General features: G+C 54.4%; 1 protein-coding gene across 2 annotated transcripts in view; it reads left to right on the top strand.

The window, feature by feature from the left end:
* Nucleotides 1-15050: 15050 nt before the first annotated feature.
* Nucleotides 15051-23180, top strand: part of SLC24A3 (solute carrier family 24 member 3) — a 109326-nt gene continuing 101196 nt past the window's right edge. For both annotated transcript variants that reach the window (XM_069008754.1, XM_069008753.1), the window contains exon 1: nucleotides 15051-15128. The gene's annotated coding sequence lies outside the window, so the exon portion shown is untranslated. The remainder of the gene's footprint in view (nucleotides 15129-23180) is intronic.

Below are 23180 nucleotides of genomic sequence, written 5' to 3'. Positions count from 1 at the left end.
GTTTCTGTGATTACTGTCAAAGCTCCTTCCCCTGACAATGGCTCAGCTGCTGGGAGCGTTACTTGGGAACATTTGGCTGTCAGGAATCTTGTCTCAGCTGGAAGTTACACAAAAATGCCTCTTTGCACTTGCAGAACCACTTCCCATCCCGATGATGGACGACTTTCTGCTTCCAGACTGCTGTGTTTTGGCAAGAAAAGAACATCAAACGCACGTGTTCTGTGGCAGCTGCTGGTTCCCGAGCACCCTGTAAGGACGCCTGCCCCGTTCCTCGTGCCAGCCGGGCCCCTGCTTTCCCGCAGTGCACCTTCTGGAGGCAAACGCCAGGCAGGCAGCAGCACAGCTCCTTCCTCAGTAGCCTCACCGTGCTCCCCTGCCTGCTGGCACCACCCCTGGAGCGCCGAGCCCTCCATCCTCTGCCCAGGCAAGAGCTGGCAGCATTCCCTCTGCCAGCCTGGCGCGCTGCCCTTCCCGAGGGACCGGGATATACCGGGATAGAGCCACACGAAACAGCACCTGATGCAGCAGGGGAGCCCGGGCAGGTTTTCCCTGCCATAATGAGGAGAGTTTGCAGAGTGGAAGCAACTCCACTTCGGCAGCAGTGTATGGAACGATGCTCCCTGAGCAGCTCTGCCCTGAACTCTCCTAGAGGGATTCACAGAAATTTCTGGCAAACTCGGTGAATTTTGGGGGTAGAAGGGAGTTGGGTGTTTAGGCGCGAATGTTTGGCCTTTGTTCTCCCTGAAACTGCCCTAAGGAGAAGCTGAGAACCCAGCGTGGGGGAGCAGAACTCTCCAAAGGTGTTGATGGGCCGGTAGCTCAGCCCCAAATGCTGCCACAGTGCATCTCTTTGTGCTTTCGGCCTCTGCTTTCAGAATCCGGGAATCATTCAGGTTGGTGGCAGGTAGGTGACTGAGCACCTCTCTGTGCTGGTGAGCTGTGGGCTGCTCTGGTGGGTGATGGGGCTGTGGTACTGTGGGGCCGGGCTCTGTCATCCCTGGGGGGCACACAGCGGGTGTCCAGCCAGGAGCGCAGAAATGCCCCAAACACGCACGCCTGGACTGCAGGGGGTAAATGCTGCACACAGGCACGAAGAACTGATTCACGTCTCGCCACAGAGCAGAGCAGCTCGAGCCTCTCTGTTTAGAAATGGATGAAATGAGAACACCCACCTCGCATGTTCTTCCAGTAAAGCTAGCAGCTGGAATGGTTCGCAGGTGCTGTGACAACAAGGCTTAACTCCTCAGGTGCTGCTCGGGGCTTTTTTTTTCTTTTTGTTCTGGTTGGGGTTTTGGTCTTCTCCTTTCCCCTCCTGCTTCACTCTTTTACTGAACAGTTGTCTGAAATCAGTGCTGTCAGTGGAACCTTTTTGGTTGGTCAGGACAGCTTTAGAAGCAGCTTTGGGCTGCAGCATCTTTCTAGGCAGCCTGGCATAGCTCTCCAGGCTGGGGAGCAGGAGACCTCTGATAGTGTGAGAAATGCTCTCTGTGTCCGAACAAGGAATGCTGGGTGGGGATGTACCAGGGAACAGTTACCAGGAAAAACTTCCCTTCATTTCTCTGCCTTGTGCTGGCTTCAGGGAAGACCCAGGACATCACCTCTTGTTTTTTCTCTTGAGGCAGTTTGCTCTCAGGCTAAATCTGATTCAGGCTCTCTCTGCCCGCCTGTGCAGGCATCGTGCCAGTCCCGGCCCCTCGTGCCTTGGCTTCTTGGCGTCAAAATGTGGAGAAGGAGCAATTCAAAGCAACTTGCTGATAGGCCTCCTTTCAGCAGGGGTGTCTCTGCTCAGGTCCGTGTCACAGAACCGTGGAATCATTTCTGCTCAGGTCCATGTCACAGAGCCATGGCATCGCTGAGGCTGAGCTCTGGCAGGACTCTCAGTGGGCACTCCTGAGGTGAACAAACAGAAAACTCTGCTGCTGCATTTATCCTGTGGCAGGAGGCAGCAGGGCAGCCTCTCCTCTCATGTGCTCTGCTCTCCCCAAAAGCTTCTCCAGCCCTCTGAAGCAGGAGATTTATTGCAGGAGCTCTTTAAAGTGCTCCATGCCTTGTTCCCTTGTTAGCACAAGGAACAGGCGCTCCTGATGCCTGAATTATTCCCCTTGCCGGACTCTGGAGAGACCCAGCTTGCTCCCTTGCCAAATTCCTCCCTTCCCTTCCTCCATCCCTCTTTCCCCATCACATTTATCTCGTATTCTCCTGCCCTCGGAGTAATGGCTGGTACCTGCAGTGAAATCAAGTGGGACTGCAGTGATTTGGAGGTGAAGGGCTTCTGGACGCCTGCTCCGGCTCTTTTGTTTGTGAGGAGGGAACAAACCCCGCTGTTCCAGCACAGTGCAGCAGAGACAGTGGTGGCAGCGAGGGCTGGCGCTGCTGGCGAAGCAGAGCTCCACGGAAGCAGCCCTGGAAAGCAATCCATTACACTGGATCCTGCATTAACGGGCAGCACCGGAGCTGTGACTCACTGGACCACCACTACTGGTGCCTAAAAATACCTCAGGAGAACATTTCAGATGGATATTGCAAGTGAGTCGCTCTTCCCAAGGAAAGGGCTTAAGGAAACGTTTGTGTGCTGACAGAAACGACTCTCATCTCCAGGGCAGAGGTTTCTAGGGAGCACACAGGCCTTGGCCATCCGACTGCATCCATCCCAGCTGCTCCAGGCTGGCTGTTACCCGGGGCTCTCTGCCCTAGAAGGATTCTCTCTAATTAACGTGGCAGGCGAAGGGATCGATAACCGATAGGAAAGCAGATAGTAAGAACCACGTAACTTGGGACCGAGGAACATCAAACCAATGAATGTCTCTGGGTCTTGACAGTGTGGGAAAGATCTGGTAAAAAAATCACCAGGGAATCGTTCCCTGTGGTGGAACGATTTTCTCTGCACAACCCGGGCAACATGTGGATGAAATGATTTGCGTTGCGCATCCTGGCCGGAATAAAGCAATGCCTTGATTCTCTAACTCTCAAAAACGTTGTTGGAGAGTTTTTGTTTTTCCCAGAGTTTCGGTGACATCCTCGGAGCAGGGCCATGAACAAACCTGGACCAGCAGAGGGATGTCCCTCACTGTCCCAGCCTCTCCCATGGGCTTTTTCCCTGAGGGGTTTCCAGCACGGCTGATGCCTCTCAGCATGGGCAGCTTGGAGATCCCGCTGCTCTCCAAGCAGGGAAGCTCCTGGGACAGACGGTCCCAAATTTTGAGCTCTAGGAGGTCATCTTGCTTCCCAGCAGTGTGGCCACCTCCAAAAGCAAACAGGAGGTTAAAGCGGAGGTTTAAACCCTGCTTGTACTGATAAAAAACCAGAGTGTCCAGTGATCCCAAGGGAGACTCCTGCCCAGTGCCAGAGGGGCTGTGGGTAAGTTGCTCTATTTCCTAAAGCTCTCCCACTGACTGTGAGGAGCAGCTTTGGAAGCGGACAGGGAAATGCCTGCTGAATTCAGGCAGCCCCGCTTCTTCCTGTTACATTGCTGCCTCCTGCCCAGGAGCCCACCACCTGAAAATCTGCTCTTGGAGTGCTGAATTCTGTCCTTGGAGTGTTAGGCGCAGCTTTGGAAAGGGCAGCTTTTCTGTGCCACTGCTCACAGGGACTTGTTTGAGCCCGGTGCACAGCCTGGACTGTTCTGAAGCTCCAAGCGCGATTTAATCGTGTTATTTGGTCACTTTCTGGCATTACTCTGTTCCTTGGAGATTACATTCGTTTTCAAAATAGCTCCAAAATGAAACACTGCTGTTTTCTATGAGTTTTTATTGTGGGTAGGGAAAGAATAGGATGGGTTGGGATCTCGCCTGAGGCAGTTTGTTAAGCACAAGGAGAAGGCTTATAAACAAAAGGACAGTGAGGGGCTGGAAAAAGGCTTGGGGGCAGATTTAAGAGCAAATTCAGTAGTTTTTTCCCAAACATTAGGAGACCTTCTCAATCTCTGCAGCTACTTGAAAGGAGGCTGTGAGCCCAGGCGGGGCTCAGCCTCTTCTCCTGGGTAACAAGCAGCCGGAAAAGAGGAAACGGCCTCAAGTTGTGTTGGGGGAGGTTTGGGGTAGATATTAGGGACAACCTTTTCGCTGAAAGTGCTGTCAAGCCCTGGAACGGACTGTTCAGGGCACTGGTGGAGTCACCATTCCTGGAGGAATTTAAAGGATCTGTAGATCCGAAGTGACCCAAAAGAATGCCTTTCCCAGGGGTCTCGGTTACCCGTACCCACACAAGGCTGCATGCAGCCCGGCAGTCCTGCCATGAGGATGTGGCGGGGAAGGTGGCCCGGGCAGGGCCAGGAGGTGGCTGCTCTCTGCCTGACCTTGATCCCTGCTCTGCTCCCTCCCCTCTGCCCAGGAGCCAGGGGATGAGACCAAGCGGGACTTCCACGTCAGAGCCCTCAGACGCTGCCTGGAGAGACCATTAGGGGTAAAATGAGGGGCCAGCACACACAAACATGGCAGCTGTGCAGAAGTCCCCTTATGTGGCCGGTTGGCCTGGAGCAGAGCTGGCACATGGATCCCTTTGCTTATTTGGGCTGCTTCCCGCACTGCCAAGCAGCAGAAATATCATCTGCTCCTCGTGGCAGGGTATAAACACTCAACCTCTGCTTCCTGACCCCGTCGCTTTGATCCATGTGCTCTTCCAGCGGTGCCCACCGGCCATGGAGAAACACATCAGCCTGAGCGGATCCCTTTTCCCCTTACAAACGCGTGCACGTAGTCTTGGGAAGCGGGACAGGGAAGAGCGATCCTGGAGCTGCAGGGCAAACCAGCACATCCCTGACAAGGCTTCAGGGGTGCTGGTTATTGGCAGCAGTGGAGATTTCGGGTCACGATACTTTCGCTTCTTAGAAAGATTTGCTGTCTCTTCTTTGGTGCCAAACAGGTTTTGCCGTGAGGAAAACAAACCCGGAGGTGTGTAAATTACTCTGCCCCTTCTGAGGGCTGTTTCACTTGAGCAGAGAAGATTGACAGGACAAGGGAAACTGAGGAAATTTTATCAGCATTATTCCTGGGGCCGGCCTGTGAGTGAGCAGGGGTCAGGTGCTCCTTTTCTGGATCCAATTCTATTGCTTTTGAGCGGTTACACTGTGGTCTCACCAGATCCCCTTTTTTCCCCCCCCTTTTTGCTTTTTCTTTTCTGCTGTGGTGGTGCTGGAACCTGCACTGAGGTGAGCAAAGTGCTCTGCCATCCCTTTGTCTGGGAGGGTCTGAATTTCACCCCTGTTGCAGAAGACCAAGCTAAGGACGGGGTCTGGTCAGAGGATCCTACTGTTTGTGTCGCTCCTGGAATCCGTCCATCCTATTGGGACAGAAAACCCCTGGAGCCAGCTGCCCACGTGGAAACCAGGCCAGCAAAGCCTGGTCCCTGCTGGTCTGGTCACAGTGTGCTGGTGTCCCAGCTGAACCTGCTCCTCCATATCTGGGGCTCGCTTGTTTCTTCTCATCTCTCTCAGCAGAAGATGCGCTCTCAGGTCCCAGCCCTGTGCAGTCAGGGGATGTGGAGCCTGCTGAAAGTATCTGCCTCTGCTACTGCAGCTGGCATTGTCTGGGCAAACCAAACCAAGGAATTAGCAAAACCTAGAAGGTGAGAAGAGCCAGGGGTATCACTACAACCCCATGGGCAGCTCAGCCGCCTCTCCGTGAGGAACAACCGCAGATGGGCCGGGTGAACAACTGCGGTGCTTCCTGCGGCAGCTCCACTCCGACTGCCCAGTGCTGCTGGGGGGAGCAGGCTCAGGGGGCAGCCCTGCTCTGCTCCTGCCCTGGCCAAGTAAGGAGATGATGCTGCGGCTGAGGCTCGGTGATTTGAGGCTGCAGTGCTCATCCCTATCCCTTCCCTCTGCTAAAGCTTGCAGAACAGGAGGAATGAGCCCTGCTTTGTGAATCTCGCAGCCCTCAAGGCAGCCCCGGGATTTGGGGGGCTTGGCTCATAATTTCTGCATAGCTGGGGCTGGCAGCTCAGCATTTAATAGCTGTGTGCCTGGAGGACTGACTATAAAAAGTCATGTTTAGATTTCTGCAGCATTCATCATTTATTTGAGAAAATACAGCAGCAAGCGTGTAGGCAGACCCAAATATGGTAATTGCTCCATCGTCTCTGTCCCAGACAGAGGAACGATCCGGGTCCCAACGCCTTTTTCTCACCCTGACCCACACCTGACACCAGGGATACGTCTGTGAAGGCTCTTCAACAGCCACCACTAACTACTGAACTCATGGAAAAGCAGGCCTAGCAATTAGCAGTTTAATGCCAGGAGCTTGGGAATATTTTCTTGTTTTGTGGTTGTTTTGTTTTTCTCGTCCATGTAAGTGGGTTGCTTAAACTGAATTTAACATACACGGGGTCAGTCCTCTCTGACTGAAGGCTGCGTTAATACTATTTAAGTTTGGAAATGACTGGAGGTAAATCAAATTTAGGTCATTTTGCTTCTGAATAGGAACTTGCATTGAGGGATTGAATGCATTTTAACTAATCCACTTAAAGTCAAGCAGGGACTTAATTTAGATTATTTCTCCTGAGCAAGTCTGTCCAGGTAAGACCTTTCACTGCCTTCCAACCCACCCTGCTCCACTCGGGTAGAGCGGTGTGGCACCAGCAGAATTAAATCCACATAGACAGAACAGAGTGCTGGGTTCCAAAGTGTGAAATGAAATACGAAATAAGTATTCGGGAGAATGAAGTCATGGTCTGGATGGGGTTTTATTTCTCTCCTTTCTGAGCAGCCAGTAGAAATACAGCACATATCTATCTGGGTAAAAATACAGTACACAGGACAAGAATTTGAAGCAAGTCCAGAGACTGTCTTTGCTGTCCCTGAGGCAGCACGCCGTGCAGCAGCTGGGTAAGGGTCGTCTCGGGTGATTTTGTGGTCCCACCTGCCTTCAAAAGACTTCTTCATCTATTTTTTTTACAAAATACAGTGTCCTGATGAGAGTGCTAACTTCTTGTGCATGGTGTTTGCATGGCAGGCTGTTACAGGTCCCCCAGAAGAACTGGGGCTAATTTGTCACCGAAACAAAGGAGAGCACAGGTGAGTGACGTGGCCGCCTTCCTTCTTGGTGGGGTTGCTCATGCAGGAGATGGTGAAAGTGCTGTCCTTCAAGTAAACAGAACTTTCATTCATTAGTGCAAGTGGAATCATGGATGCTTGATTAGGAGGTCGGTTCACCACAAATTAACCCATTTCTCCCTCTTTGAGGTAGGGATTGACCATGCTGCTTTTCCAGCACCGCTTCTTTACACAGAATCACTTAGGTAGGAAAAGCCCTCTAAGACCATCAGGTCCAACCATTTCTCCAGCACTGCCAAGGCCACCACTGACCCGTGTCCCCAAGTGCCACATCCACACAGCTCTTAAATCCCTCCAGGGATGGGGACTCTGATGCTGCCCAGGGCAGCTGTGCCAGGGCTGGACAGCCCTTTCCATTAAGATGTTTTTCCTGATATCCAACCTAAACCTCCCCTGGTTTAGAAGGGGTTCTTGAAGCCCTTCCCTCTTTGTCAGGGTTTTCCTGGCAAGTGCCATCTCTGGGCAGTTCAGTGCCACGACTCTTCGGAGGGAACGGACCAGCTTGTGAGAGCTGTTACATGAGACAGGACTTGAGGAAGGAGCCTGGGTACTTCCCTGGCTGGCAGCGGACCTTGTTGTTCGGGCTGGATGTGCTGGCTGTTTCCTGCTGGCCGCGATAATGTGTTGGGAATTGGGAACGGCGGCGTTTGCCGGCTGGGAGCCAGCCTGGGATTATCAGCTCCTCGCAGGGCTGCTGCCCTCTTCCCTGTGGCTAAATGTGCCAGAGGCTCGTGCTGCGTGCTGAAAACGTGCTGGTAACAGGCACGCCTGAAAACACAGCAGAGCTTTTGTACTTGGATATTAAATTTCTGAGAGAATTTGAAAATATAATTTAATTTTACCATAAAGATTTAAAATAAATTTGGATAAATTACAGATACATTTATGCCTGAAAATTGGTGTCAATCTAGTTAAAACAGTAATGTATCTCAGACCGTGGGTTTTCTGTAGTTGTTTTAATGTAGGTCAGGCCAGGCCAGTTCGGAAAGTGACAAAGCCTTGCTCCAAACTGTCACCTGCTGAAATCTGGAGCACATTGTGTGTCAGAACTTGGGCAAATATGTTGGCTAAATTAGGTGTCATTGAGGAGCCAGCAAGGAGCTTCTTTCTCTTTCTTTCTTTCTTTCTTTGTCTGTCTGTCTGTCTGTCTGTCTGTCCTCCGTGATGTGCACAAGCACTGGCTGTGAGACCTTGGTATTTGCTGTGTCTGAAGTGCTGAAGGACTCAGGGACCATAAGCAATGGAGCTGTTTCACCAGCACCGTAGGAGAGCTCTCCCACAGCAACTCTGCTCTCCCCACAGGGATGTTTTTGGGTGGCTGTGCCGGTTTGCATTACGCTGACGCCTCACTAGATGTCTCCAGGAGCAACCTGTGTGCTCCCAGATGCATCGCCTGATAAATCCGAGGCTGGAACGGAGCTGGAACTGAGTCCAAGCAGGAGCTGGCCTGTTTGCATGCTGTCACTGCCTCTTCTGGAAATGAGAGCCAATCTCTGCAGCACAACTGGTCTTCTAACCTATTTGGGCTTTGTTGCCGAGAGCTGGTGACAAATTCCATCACGTAACACACTTATAGGCAAGGAAGTGAGGGCTACTCTGGGCAGGGGGAAACATCCCACTGAACCCTCTCTTGGTCTTCTGTCAACCCAGGCATGTTTCCCTCACAGTTTAGGTTGCCACTGAAGCCTGCTACATAAACCACTCCTCCTTCTTCTCCTATACCTGGAAATGGGGAAAAAATGGTAAGCAATAAACCATATCTCTGCTCACAGGAAGGAGGATCACAGCTTCCTTCCAGTGACTTCAATTAAGCTACTTCAGCTGGGCCAGTAAGTTCAGCCCACTCAGCCAAGCAGCAGCATCTCTTCTCCTGGTAATCGTGAGTTATCTCACGGAGCTGCAGCAGTGCACTCCGATTGCATCAGCTCGTGTGTGAAGTGCTGATGAGCTGGTTTCAGGTACGGACCCACAGATCGTCCCAGGGATCTCTGCCTCCTACAGGTCCTTCCAGTGCGGAGGGAACAAACAGCCCCCGGCGCTGGAGGCTCTTGCACCTCTCCTGCAGACCATGTGTTCCTCTCCTGCTGGCAGTCGCCCTTTCCAGCCTTCTCTAAATCCAGGCACGCTGCCGAGAGGGTGCAGGGGAAGGAGGAGAGGCAGATTTATCTGCTGTCTGAAGGGAAGTCACACACAGTGGCCTGGGAGAGGCCACTGGAATCACCCCAGGGCAGCCACCTCTGCAGAGCTGAGGCGATGGAGGCCCTGGAGGGAAGCGCTGCTCCTGGGTTGGTGCTGCTCAGTCCTTACGAGAGACCCTGGGATGGCCAAGCGTGCCCCTGGCAAGCCCGAGGACATTGCCAAGCTGGGGGACAGCCTGGGGGGCAGGAAGGTGGCAGGGCTGCCATTCAGGGAATGAGAAGTGGGCTGGCAGGAACGAAGTGCTGATGTGCTGGATGGAGCCCCCTGTGCGGGTGGGCACAGTCTCTCCTGCATGCTTGCCATGGCATCCTCCGGAGCACCCTGAGCTCCCCGGAAGGAGCCAGCCTGCTGAGCCAGGGCTGCGGGGACACAATTCCCAGGGCAGGTCCTCACCTGCCTCCGGCCCCATCCACATGCCACGAGGCCTGATACATCAGCAGGACCCAGGTGATGCGGCTCTGCCACCACCGGCGGTGGCCAGCGCTGCCAGGCAGAGGAGAGTTCCTGTCCCGAGGGGCTTATCAGGTCCTCGTGTTTAACAAGGAATAAGCAGTCCGGGTTAATGGCTGGACTTGATGGCCTCAGAGGAGTTTTCCAAGCTAAATGATTCTGAGGGAGCCACGGGAGAGCTTGAAAAAGGCAGGAAACAGAAGGTGCTTTCATACAGCCTGAGGGAAAGAACTTGTATGAGCAGCCCCGGGCCTTGGGGACAGGGGACACCACAGGAAGGTGGGGGCAGAGACTGGCATCCAGCCAGTGTTGCTGCTGTGATGGTGCTTTTTGGAGGACAGCATCCCTCGCAGGCAGGCCACTGTGGAGGGGTCCAGCAGCAAAGGGGGGCAGAAGGATTGGTGATGATCCAAGATCTATATTACATTTCATGATCTTTTTTTGGTTTCTCAGACTTTTACCAGCTGTAAACTGTGAACTCTGGGTATACCAATGTTAGGATCCATTCTGACACTGCTATTCTCAATATTTACACAGTTACCCATCCTTCTTCTGCATTTCTGAAATTTTTTTGGCTTCAGAAACATCTTCCCGTGGCAAAGGGTCCTCCAGGGCAATTTCACTCCATGTAATAGGGTTTCATTTGCGTTCGTTTTGAATTTTCTGCCCTTTAATTTTGTTAAACGTTGCTGTTTTCCAGTGCCATCAGGCAGGTAGAAGAGCAGCTCTTTCCTACGGAGCAGTTGTTATTCCCCAGCCTTTCCCCAAGGCGGGGATGCACAGGGGCACACCACCAGCCCGCCCTGTGGCTGCAGAAGGGGAGGGGAGCACCACGGGAGGACGGCCCATGAGGAGACACAGAATCACTCTGTTTGTAAACCTGATCATTGATTTGAGAGCAAACAAGCTGCTGCTGGAAGAAAAAAAGGAAAGAGTCATCCCGAGGCATTCAGCAATGAGCTATGCACGACACAGCCTCAAACCACAGGAAGCCCTGATATCCCATGAAGTAATAAATATTTTTCTATAAATACCAGCGTTTTTATTGCCTCTTTCATCCAGAAAGAACCCTAGTTGGCTTTTATGCGCTGCATACTCAATTTGGTAATTGCTTCTCCTCGCCACTGAAACACAAGATGTTCCCAAGAATTCACCAGTAGCAGAGGGTTAAGCACTGGGACAAGCAGCTCTAACGGGGGAGGGCTGTCCTGCTCCATCCTGCCAGTCTGGCTCCCACCCCTCTGGCCTTGGTCAGAGAAAAAAACACCTGGAAAGAAGGCCGCAGGAGAAAATACCTCCAAGCCTCAAAAAGACATATACACGTACAAATACAGGGTATGTTGTTTCTTTAGCCTGTTCGTTCGTGTCCATATTTAATTGTGAATCAAGAAGGGAGGATGTGGAAAGCTTTAGAAAAATCTGTCTAAGGAAGGGTACAGACCAGAAAAGGGGTGAGGAAGCCGGATGCTGCTGCCCTCCTTTAACCACCAAAGACCCCAAACCCCTCTGGCAGAAGGTGAGACGGAAATCAGCTCTGTCACGGCCCTGTTTGTTTTCCTAGAGAGCTGAAACACGGAGAGTGTGTGTCCCCCCCCCGCTCTCCCCTGTTATGACAGGCCTCCCTGAAACCCGGGGCTCACCACAAGCCTGTAAGTGCAAACACTTTTGCTCAAGCTTTTTGGAGAGAGGAGAGAGCTGCCACCCTTCAGGAGGAGGACACCCGGCGTTATCCAAGGCTGTGACCTTAAACTGTTTTACCCAAGCAGATGCAAACTTATTTAAATGCTCTTAAATAAAATGGGAACAGGCATAGCCTAAACTACTGTAAACTGTTTTCACATGAAAATCGCGTCAGCTGAGCAGCCTTTTGAACCACCCCGAACCTGGAGCACAAGTGCGTGACTGAAAGGAGGAGGTTTGTCATCGCTGCGTGTGGCACTGCCGGGAGCTGACCAAAAGCATCGCTCCTTCAGCTGCCGGCCACCAGCTAGCAGTGAGATCCCGGTGTACACACGCTCCCTGACCTCCCTCGGGGCACGGCTGGTTGGATTTGCTGAAACCAGCTCATTCAGATGGGTCACTCTACGTGGGAGCAGGGCAGGACCGCTCAGGCAGGCTTTCTGCTCACTGGGCAGGCCGGAAGGAGAGAGCAGTGGCAATCAGCAGCGTGTTTAATTGCATCCTCTCTGCGGCTTGCGGAGGATGTGTGTGATGTGTGTGTGAGTGTGTCTAAGGTTTGTGGGTCAAACAGCTGGTTTAAGCCAGCCCCTGTTACCTCACAGGAGAGAAGCACCCCGGCCGCTGCCTTCAGCCTGGCACTGGAGCTGCGCCCAGCCACAGCCCGGCGCCGGGCCACAGCAGCACACGCCTGGGGCGAAGGGCGCGGCTCTCTGTGTAGGCAGATTGGCAGGGAGGGCACGGATGCTGTGCTGGAGAGGAGGGGCCCTGGACTGGAACCCAAGGCAAGGAACCCTCCCACTGTCCTTTGAGACCCACCCGGAGTGCTGCAGGTGGGTTCTGTGCGTGTGGAAGGCAGCAGCAGTGAGACTTGATGGTTCTGCCACACAGGTGGCCTCTGCTGGGCAGCGCTGCCCAGCCCCAGGCTCACAGTGCCCCCGTCCATGTTTGGCCAAGGCTACAGGGCCACTCTCAAGCGCAGCCCCCTTCAGCCCTCGGAACAGACTTGGGCCTGCCAGCTGGGGATCGCCCTCCCCGGCAGCTGGATTCTGCCTTGCCGATGTGGATTGACTGTGCTCTGCTTGAATCCCAAATATTTTTCTCCAGAGCTGAAAGCTCTTTGTGAGCATAATCTGCGGGTCCAAACAGAAGAAAATCTCTGTTTGGTCTGAGGAGCAGAACTTGGCGTGGCTTGCGGGGGAAAACGCCAAGTACGCGAGGGCCATTCACTCTCCTCGCAGCAGTCACGGACGGCTGTTCCTTAGCTCCGCTGAGGCACATCTGGCTGTCATCTCTGCACATCTGTATCCTGTGATTTACACTGTCTTCTCCCAATGCTCTGTGTGGTTTTGTGCTGTGGAAAGAACAAAAGCGCCTCTTTCTGCCCCTCTGAGAGCTGGCTCTGTGGGAACCTTCCTAGGGCCCGCACAGAGCAAGGGGACCTCCTCCTCTGGAGCCTCCGCAGCCCTCCGCGGAGAACGCTCTACATGGCAGCAAGCATGGAAGGCAGTGGCAGAGGTGACACAAAGCAAACCCTGTGAAGCTCAGCAGCATGTTAATCACGTCAGGTCTTTAGCAGTTGGGCTTTTTTTTTTTTCCTCGCAGAAGGCTCCTGTGGAAGATAAATACAGTGTTTCTTTCAGAAGAGTAACATCCACCGCGATTCCCTTCCTTCTGTTTCCTCCTGCAGACGGAGACGTTCAAAGCCTGTTCCACCCACACACCTGTATATTGGTGGGAGAGAAGAGGGAATCCTCCTGTCTTATGCTCCCCAGAAACAGAGACGTTTCAGGAGCTGTTACTCACTATGCTAGTAAGGCATTTGCTAACTTGCCTTGTGATTCTGAGTGGGAAACTTGTTCCTGAGCTTCGTAGGCTTCCCAGATAGCCCCAGTCTCGATTCCCAAGACAGTGAGCTCCCACCTGGTATTTACAAGCAGCCCTGCAATGGGACCAGAGGAGGCTTATGATGGAGACGTGAGTAATGATTTTGCAGTGACTCTCAGGGTCACATTTTTAAGAAGCTACAGACTTCAAAGGGGCATTTAAATTTAAAGGGAGTACTTTGGGAGCACCGTCATAGCGCTCTGTCGTGTCAGCAAAAGGGACTTTCACCCCCAAGCCCCTCTCACCCTGCAGTGGGTTGACTGCTCTCCCATGGCACCAGTCAGAGCCAGCAGTGGGACAGTCAGGATCTCTTTCCTCTGTTGGAGCGGCTTGCTGTAGTGTTTGACAGCGCTACAGGTTTCAGAGTTGTTTACCATGGGATAAAACCTGCCCTGCCAGGGGGAAGGGAGTGTGTCCTACCCGGAAAAAACACAAACCAAAACAAAACACTTCTTCCCTAGCTACATCCTAGGCCAGTTGTCAGCTCCATTTACTGCCTGGGTGGGAGCTGGCTCTGCCTACCCTGGGCCAATAGGGACACCAGTGTTGCTAAAGTTGTGTGTAGGAGCACATGCAGTAGATGTGCAAGAGCAGAGTTGGAAACCAACATCCCGGTCAAGTTCAGAACTGGCAGAAACCCTTTCGGGAGAGGGTGGGTGCACATAGTTCACTGCTGCCCCCAGAATTAGACTGTCTTTAACAGGAAAGGTGGGTACCTAACCAAAAATACTGACAATGATGTTTACTTCCATTTCAGTCTGTGTCCTGTGAGCCGTGGCAGCCCATGGGGAACATGGAGGAACAGAGGTATTCCTTCTGCTCGCCTGTTCATCTCAGCTGAAGGTGGCTCTCCAGCCAAAACGGCAGATCCGTCATGTAACTCCAGGGCCCTTCCTGGGTGATGGTGTCTGTGCGCAAGCACGGGCCCTGCAGAGGCAGCTGTTCCCTCGCATGTGCACAACGCTCCGGGTTCAGCACAGCCTGTAGGTATTTGTGTCAATGTTCCAGTAGCAATTACGGCATTACGTGGAAGGAAGGAAGAACCGGCCCAGGCTCTCAAGCCGGGGAGCCCCAGCAGAGGAGGGCTGGAGTGGCTGTGCCAGAGCAGGTGGCACAGCTCCCCAGAGGTGTGTGAGCCAGGGCGCCAGGGTGCCCAGCAGAGTGATGGGAAGCAAGAGGGCTCGCACAGGACCAGGCTGAAGGGCAGGCGGCTGCTCACCCAGCAAGAAGTTCAGGGCAGAGAGTGAGAAAGGGGGGGAAAATCCCCAACCACCCTCAGCGAGAAACCCCCCGGGTGTCTGAAAGGCGCAGGGATGGCAGCAAGAGCTGCCTGCTGCAGTCACTGGGAGCACCGGTGAGGGGTCACCGGTGCGCTGGGGCTTTTCTGGTGTCAAGACACCGCACGGGTGGTACAGGCTGTAGCCCAGGAGACGATGCCGAGAGGTCCCGAGCGCCCCCGCGGTGGCGGGCGGTGCGATGGGTGCGATACCCAGCGCAGGCGAGGCCGGGCCACGCTGCCTCGCCGCCCCTGCCCGCCCGGGAACCAGCCGGGGCCGTGCTCGCTCTGCGCGCCGGCCGAGGGGCCGCGGCCCCGCCGGGCCCGCCAGCCCCGCCGCGCTGCCGTGCGGCCCCCGCCCCGTCCCGCCCTCTGTGGGCGGGCGGAGGCGGCGCTGCGGAGCCCGGCGGGGCTCGGCGCGGCGCGGGGAGCGGTCGGAGCGCAGCGGAGCGGCCGCGATGGGCGCCCCGGGCACGGCGGCGGAGCGGCGGCGGCTGCGGCGGCGGCGGCGAGGGGAGCTGCTGCGGGGGCAGCTGTGCGCGCTGGCCGCCCTGGCCCTGCTGCTGGCCGGCTGCGCGGCCGGGCGCGGCGGTGAGTGCGGGGCCGCGGCGGGGGGCGGCGGCGGCGGGGCCACCGGGGCCCGGCTGCGGAGGGCGGCGCTGCGGGGGCCGGGGCGGCCGGGGCTTCCTCCCGGGGGTCCGCGCCGGGGCCCGCCCGAGCCGGGGCGTTGCGCGCCGGGGGCGGCCCCGGGAGCGGCGCGAAACTTGGCGGAGCTCGGCGTGCGGGGCGGAGCGGGGCCCGCCCGCCACGGGGGTCCCGGCGGGCACGGGGCGCGGGGGGCTCGGCGCGGCCGGAGCGGGGTGCCCGGAGCCCCCCCTGCGGGGCCGGGGCGCTGCGATGGCGCCCGGGGGTCCCCTGCCCACCGCTGCGCGGGGGGCGATCGGAAGCGGCTCGCGTTTTGCTTTGCAGATCCGTGAATGTAAGCAGAATTTACGCCAGGCTTATTTGCCTTTAAGAAAAGAAGAGCATACCCCTCCGTGACTCGAATTTGCTTTTTAAATAAACAGACGTGTCTGAAGGGTTTCACGGTGTCCAGCATGGTGTGAGGAATGCTCTCATGTTCGGGGAAGAGCACAAACACCAGCTACGGCTTGAGCACAGCGTTTCTTGTGGAGTATAACGATATTGGGATGGGTTTTTGAGATTCGGGACTCTTATGCCCTCAATTTAATCGAATCATCTTTTTTTTTTTTTTTTTTTTTTTTGGTACATGTCTTCTAATACTTATGCTTTTTCTCACAAACACGGTGATTGCATCTGAGAAGTAAGGCCAGGAAAAACACGAACATCATTGTGAGTAAACAGGAGTTTATGCGTGTACTGAGGTATATTCAAGTCTGCCAGCATGGAAGATGCAGATGTGTAAGGCCAGTATCCATCCTTCCTTTACCTAAACTTCAAAGGCTGCTGGTGTGAAGGTCTGTGGTGCTCTCTTCCCCCTTCCCGTCAGAGGGAAGGTGATTTGTGTCCAGCCGAGCAGACTGGCTGCATGCTGCTGCCTTTGCCACACGAGATATTAGTAGGTGATGTGGCAAGGGTGATTTTCACACCTATTTTGAGAGCGGCCCAGCATGCTCACCTCTGTCTGAAGAGCAGTGCTCGTTCCCATCCCCTGTTTTGGGGTCCCTGCCTATGCAGAAGGAGCTCCGTCTGCCGCGAAGGCTGGTGCCGCAGGTGCATTCGTCTGCGCTCTGCCTGAGCTGCTGAAATGTTCCCTAGCTGGTGCAGCAAGCTCATGTCAGGGCTCTGGCCGCTTTGCTTCAGTTTGGGAGCCTGTCTCGCGTTGTGATCAGAGTTTGCTTAAAGTTAATCCGAGAGATGAGGAATGGCATTCGGCGCAGAAGACCCGGCTGCCGTGCAGAGCCAGGAGTGACAGGGAGAAGAGTCGTTTTACAGGTGGAAATTTTCCACAGCGCCCACTGCATCCGCTGGCGCTGCGTGGGCCCAAAGCGAGCGGGCTCTCTGGGGAGCCTCGGATACAGCCTGGTGCTCTCTGGCCTTTGCGTTGTGCTTAGGAGGTGGAAAGGTGTATTTCTGTTCAGCTGTCTCGGTATTTTTCCCAGGTGAAAACGTGGGGTTTAAGATCCAGCACAAACTTTTGACTGGGCTGTGGTGCGTTCCTGTCGAGTGGCATCTCTCTCCCTGCTGCCCTGGCAGGAGGCTCTGGGGTGGTTTTCACCGTGTGCTGTTAGGAGCACACGTGGCGTGGGCAGCTCCCAACATCCTCGGTGCCAGAGGGAGCGGTGGCAGCGTGAGGCTGGGCACAGGCTTCCCTGGGGTGCAGTGGAGATGCTGCAGTGACCGCTGCTCCTGGAGAGCCTTGGTGTCGAGGCGCGATCCGGCTCAGAAACCCTAGGCTTGAATCCCCTCTTCGCACGATACGTGCTCGTTTTGAGTGCCGCTGTTTTTCTTAGTCAGTCCCCTTCCCCTCAGGCACCGTTTCAGCCGTGGCCTGGATCTGGAGGAGCAGGGCTTTTCGGGTCACTGGTGACCTGTGTGTGCAGAGGGTGTTGGGTGCCAGAGCCTCCTTGTGAGGTGTGTGTACCTGTGTGTCCCCGCAGGAAACAGGCTAGAGCCCTTCTGGAGAGGCGGGTAACCACAGCGGTCTAATCGATAAACCATCTCGGGGAGGCAACGCCAGGGGCACGGCACAAGCTCTGGGTTTCTGCTCCGGTGGCTCCCAGTGCTTCTCTGAGGGACTTAGTCTAATCTCTCCATGTCTTGTTTGGCTGGGTCTCGAAAATAAGGCTGCTTTGTGAGGTGAGTGTGAGATCTCCTGACGCTAAATGATGCGTAGTAACAAAGTGTTAAAACATTATACCGTTCTATGAGGCTCATTCCGATGATCTCCGTATTGCACAAGGATCAAGCTTTCGGAAATAGACACAGTGCTGAGAAGAAATCCAAGTTCACACAGTTTGTCTGGGCAGTGATCATACAGCTGGGGAGCCTCTTTCTTTGCTTCCTGGCAGTGTAACTCCGTGGTTATGCTCTGACATTAAGGAAGTCAACACTGGTAGCTGAGAGGTGTAACTGAGGCCAAACACAGCCCTGCAGACCCCAAATCCAGCTGCCCGACTCTGCCGCCCGCGCGGAGAGGGTCAAATGGAGAGTGAAGTTGGGTTTATTTTTTTTTCCCCCTTCTCTATCCCCTCCATCACTCTGACGCAAATTCCCTCTTCCAGAGGGAGGGAGGAGCGGAGACTTCATTATATGAGACCGTCTTCCAGATCGTAATGATTCAGGTTTTTCAAGGGAGGCTTCTGAGTCAGGCCTTTTACCAGTTTGCTGTCGTGGACAGCAGAAATAGCAGGGGCATCAGTCAGTGGGATTTTTCTCTTCTTCTTTGTGTCTGTGTCTTTGGCAGGATGGTGAGGAAAAGCTGGGTCTGATTCTGCAGCCCTTACTCATGGGGATGGGCACATCCAAGCACATGGAGCTGCCCGTGTGATTCAAGCGTGGAAGACTGGGGTTTCTTTTAAGTCTTGTTTTAACTTGAGGGGAGCGAAGTGTTCAGAATGGCGGAGCAGGGCCTGCCAGATGCGTTTTGACAGGCTCTGAGACTTACCCCAAACATGAAGCTGGGGCTGTTTTCACAGGACTGGTATTTGCCTGGTCCTTGTGGGCTGTGGTGTGTTGAGAGCATCCCTGTCACGAAAACACACTCAGAAAGCCTCTGAGCAATCCTGGGTGGTGTGATGAGAGATGGGGAGCAAGGATCCTGGGCATGTCCGCCTTGCCGCCCCGGTGCTGGTTGGAGGAGCTCACAAGGCTGGAATGAGCCACGTAGGCTGCTCGCTCCCGACCGCTTTGTCACGGGCCCTGCCTCAAAGGGCTTTTCCTTACAGATCTCCTTACTGCCAAAATAACGCTGAAGAGCCTTGGTGTGACAGATCCTGGTCCTCTAGCTGAGAGTTAAGCGAAAACTCCCTGATTTCATTTGAATGTTTTGGTTTGTGCAAACCAAGAAACCCAAACCGAACTTTGGAGGTCATGCAGTGAAAGCACAAAAGCAGTTGTTTTCCTCACCTCTTCAGCGGAGCGTAATCCTAGCTCCAGCGTGAGTAATCCTAGCCCAGATGTATTGCTGTAATTGTTGGACCCCTGGATATGGGAATTTACCCTCATAAACTCGGGAGAGGCATCAGGCCAGAGCGTGGTATGTGACCTCTTTGGCAGGGAGCGTGTTTGGCCTTGCAGGAAATGACTTGTTCATTTATTTAGTGCTTGTTCAAGGTCCTGCACCGACAGCTGACTGAGACTGAGCCCTTGTGTTGAGCAGCTCAGGGAGAGCAGGGATGGGACGCGCGGCGCTGCTCGGAGGGGTGAGGGAGCCTGCTCAGAGCCATGCTTGCTTGGCTGTCAGCATCTGCTCCGGGCGCCAGCAGAGCAGGGCTTGCCCACCTGGCTGTGGCTGAAGAACTGCCTTCAGAACTCCCACCTCTCCGGGCCCGTTTGGAGTCCACTTCCTCGAAGTGTTGTGGAAGCGCTGGGCTGTGTGCCAGGCTGGCTGCCTTGCCAAGGCTGGGCGCCTGAGGGTGGACTCTGGCACCCCACCGGGAGCCACGGGGTCATGGTGCCCGGGACGAGGATGCGGGGTGCTCGGGAGCGCTGGCTCCAGCGGGGCGTCGGGGCTGAGGGCTGCTGGCCACCCCAGCTGCTCACCAGCAGAGAGAACACCAGGCTGAGAGAAGGTGAGTTGCAGAAAGACTCAGCAGCTGCTCTTCCTGTGGTGTCTGTTGAGGTAAGGTAGGCTTGTGCTGCACACCTGCCTGCGCTGATGGAGCGGTACGGCCTCAGTCCTGCCCTGTCCGTGGCTTGTGGCTGCTCCTGCCCCCATTGGTGCCTCGTGCCTGGGCTCTGGCATGGTGGTGGCCCTAAGCTGAGCCCTCCCAGCAGGCTAACCCAGCAGAAAACTAGCCCAGGATAAATAAAAGAGGTTTTCTGCCAGGCTAGCATGCTGGAACGACTCGGTGAGGGGCATTAACAAGCTGTGGTTGAACAGAGAGCCCTTGGGTGGTGGCTGTGGTCAGAACAGCAGAGCTCATGAGGAGGTGGACATGGCTGGTCAGTTCTGTCCCAGCCCTTTCTTAGTACTTCCTTCCTGTTGCTAATCTTGAATAGTCCGTAATTAGGCCATAATAGAATAATTACGAGTCCATAATTAGAAAAGGCAGGCCGGTCACACTGTCCATTTTTGGTCAGGGATCCTCAAAAGGCTCGGCTGGACCTGTCATGTATTCACGTGGCAGGTATTTGTGTCTACCCTCCTGGATATGGGACAGGGTCTTGGAGGAGATCAGCATCCAGCCCTGCAGTTGGAAAACTCCCCTCACCTCTGGACCTGACCTGCTTCTAGGTGTTATCCTGCCCCAGGGCTCTTTTCTCTGTTTTGTCTCTGTTCCTTAAATTGATGGCAACTCTGTGGTAGCTAGGGGTTTTCTTCTGGTTTCTGTTCCTTCTGGAGTGGTTTAAGTTACCCCTTCTGGCTTTCCTGTTGACGAGCATAGAAAACTTAGTTTTCATGAAGCTTTCTCTAAGATAAAACTTGAGGAAGAGAGCCAAGTTTCACAAAACCTGTCCCCGAAAGCTTCAGAGTTTTGTGTTTGGGAATGAAAACCACGTGGGGTTCGCAGGAGCTCAGAGTCTGAGGGATGCACCTTAGGATCCAGTGCAGCAGCTTCCAGCAGTTCCCGTGAAGCCGCAGGATTCTCCTGTGGGCACGGCGGTGGAGCTGGGCCATGTTGTGGTGGGAGCTGCACCGTGCTGTGCTCTCTCTCCCGCTGCTTTTCACAGCCCACAGCCAGGCAGCTCAGCCACAGCAGTGCATTTTGTAAAAAAAGGGGGTTTTACTCTTCTTCTGGCCTTGTCTTCCTTGCCCTTCTCTAGGGCAGTCTTCAGGCTTGGGGTTTTGGAGAGCACTGGGTCTGTTCAAAAGCTTTGCTCTGCTCTGGGTTTTATCAGCAGGAGCCGAGTCAGACCCATGCCAAGAGCCACTGGTAACCTCATCCTAACTTTTTTCCGCTGCTGTGGCTTTAGGGGAAGGAGCGGTCGGGCATGCCCAGGTGTGAGCAGCGTGGTCGTAGTCCTTCCACGGAAACCATCCTTCCTGTAGACATGCTCTCAGGAGAGTAGGGTTACACGGTGAGTAAATCCTTGCGGCTGCTCCGCATTGCTCACGGCATCAAAGGGAAATCCTTTGAAAACAAAGTGGTAAATGTGTGTAATTTGCAGCTCCTGAATGGGCTCTTGGCTGACCCTAGAGGGATGCAGGTGTTCTGTCTCTCCTCCCCGGGGATCCTTGCCCGACTGTGAGACTCCTTCAGCCCTGAGCTGCCTGTCCTTGTTACTGACTGCCGAGGGCATCCAGATGGGGAGTTTGCAGTTAGCTGGGAATCCCTCGGGGTCAGGTCCCTCTGTCTTGTCTCACGGAAAACTACTTTACGTTACCTTTTCTTGCATCGCCTTCCACAGAAGGTCAGGTCTCCACAGCAGCCAGCTAAGGAATGTTCAGGTGAGACTGAGACCCGATTTTGTCAGCTTGGAATTGATAGCAGTGGAGCTGCCTGGGCAGGGAGATGGGCGTGGGATGAGCCTGCTGTGCTCGGGAATTTGGGAGGGTGCTGAGGCCTCCATCACTTTGGCCAAGAGACAACTGCATCAAAGGAGCAGCTGTACCCGTGTGAGACAGGAAATAAGTGCAGTCCCTGTGTCCGTACTGTGGTATGGCTGGATTTCAGCTTAATGCTCAGATTTAAAAATAGAATGGGTACAACCTCTAGATGCTCAGCTTTTCTTCAGAAGCAGGCTGAGAAGACTCTGGAAATAGCAGGATTTCTCAGTGTGTTTGATTGTTGGAGGGAAGAGAAGGGAAGGGAGTGGGGCAGGGTGTTGCATCCAGCAGAAAGGGCTGGGCTCCAGACTGGATTAAAAACTGAAGCTTGATGGGAACTGGAGGTGTTGATCTGGGATTTTTCTGGTTGGTTGGTTGGTTGGTTGGTTGGTTTTGTTTGGTTGTTGGTTTTTTTTTTTTGGGGTGGGGTTGGGGTTTTTTTCGTATTGCTGAGACTAGGAGCATTGTACCAAGGACTCCAGGGAAAGGTCCTGGGTCTTGTTCCTCTGGAAAAAGGGAGGCATTGAAGAGGAGTCCAGATGTGGTGTCCAGGGAGAAAGCTGTGTGAGACAGTACTTGCTGGGACTTTATTTGCCTTTTATGGACGCTTTTGGCTAACGTGGAATGTCATCTGCCTATAAGCCTTGCCTGTGGGAAGCAGATGGTCCCCAAGTGATGGCTGGGACCTGGGAATCGCCTGGAGGAGAGGGGAGCAGGAGGTGTCTCCGCTGTACCTCCTGCCCCACGGCGTCCTCTTGCTCAGCTCTGTTCTGCCTGTGGCAGCCCAGGGCACAGGTCCTGTGTCAGTGGATGTGAGTGTGTGTTGGGAAGGGGAAATAGCATTCACAGGGGAAAACACTCCTGGGCACAAAGGAGTGTCGGGAAGGGTTTGGAGGCGTGGATTTGGTGGGTTTGGGACATTCCTGTGCCTAGCTGCGAGCTGAACAGCCGTGTGGAGTGGCAGGGATGCACAGCCTGGCCTGACCTTGCTGTTCCTCGATGGTGTGCGTGGTGCTTCAGCTCCGAGCTGGGTTTGTGTCCTCAGGCAGCCAAGACAGGGACCAGGGCTTGACTTGCAGTGTGGGAAGTGCTGGGTTGACATCAGGTGGTTTCGTGTGTGTGCGAGGTTACCCAGGCCCTTCCTCGCTCCAGCCATTTCTCAGCCCCCGATCCTGCCGGAGGCAACGAGGTGAGCAAGCGTGTCCTCAGGCTGCGAGGGAGGGAAACTGAGGCACAAGAGAACTCTTGGGATTGGCACGGGAGTGACAGGCATGCACGCAGAGCTCCGGTCCACAGTGTTCTGCCCTGTCCCTGTGGATTAACCCCGGGAAGTCTCCTGTGTCCCTGTGGTGGCTCCCTGGCAGCGTCCATCAGTCGCAGTGCTGGGAGAGGAGAAAGATGTGGCAGTGCTGAGTGTGTGCCCTTAAAGGGAACCTTGGTACACGGGGGCTCATCCTCAGCGTTTGCTCCAGCAGCAGGCAGCACCTATCCAACCAGAACTGCAGACACATTTAATAACTCAATTGGGAAAGAGCCTTCTGAAGTCCAGGCAAAGAGTCTTTTTGATACGCACGCCAAAAACATGCTAACTGAGCTACAAGCAACTGAAGGGTCTGCTATTAGAGTAATCCTCATTCAGAGATAGACACAACTGTTTTTTTTCCCTAAGATGGCCAGAACATCCTGTAACATAAAGCAGGAGGAGAAACGAGCCTTACATGGACATCCCTTTTTCCTCTGACAAGATCTGCCCTCCAGTTCTCAGTGCACCCCTGGACATGACAGTTGATTTGTATTTTTTGAGAGCATGGGGCAGAAGGAAACTCTTGTCTGTGAACGTTGCCTGTGCTGAGACAGGGCAGCAGTTCGTTTAAGGGAAAGCTGGAGCCGTGGCAGCTGAGCTTACGCACCGTGACGTGTCCAAAAGGGCTCCTAGCACTGGAGTTGTTAAAAAAGAGTAGGTGCATGTG

Source organism: Aphelocoma coerulescens, chromosome 3 (genome assembly GCF_041296385.1).
Source record: "Aphelocoma coerulescens isolate FSJ_1873_10779 chromosome 3, UR_Acoe_1.0, whole genome shotgun sequence".
Taxonomy (NCBI): Eukaryota; Metazoa; Chordata; class Aves; order Passeriformes; family Corvidae; genus Aphelocoma; species Aphelocoma coerulescens.
This window is presented reverse-complemented; position numbering and strand designations above follow the sequence as displayed.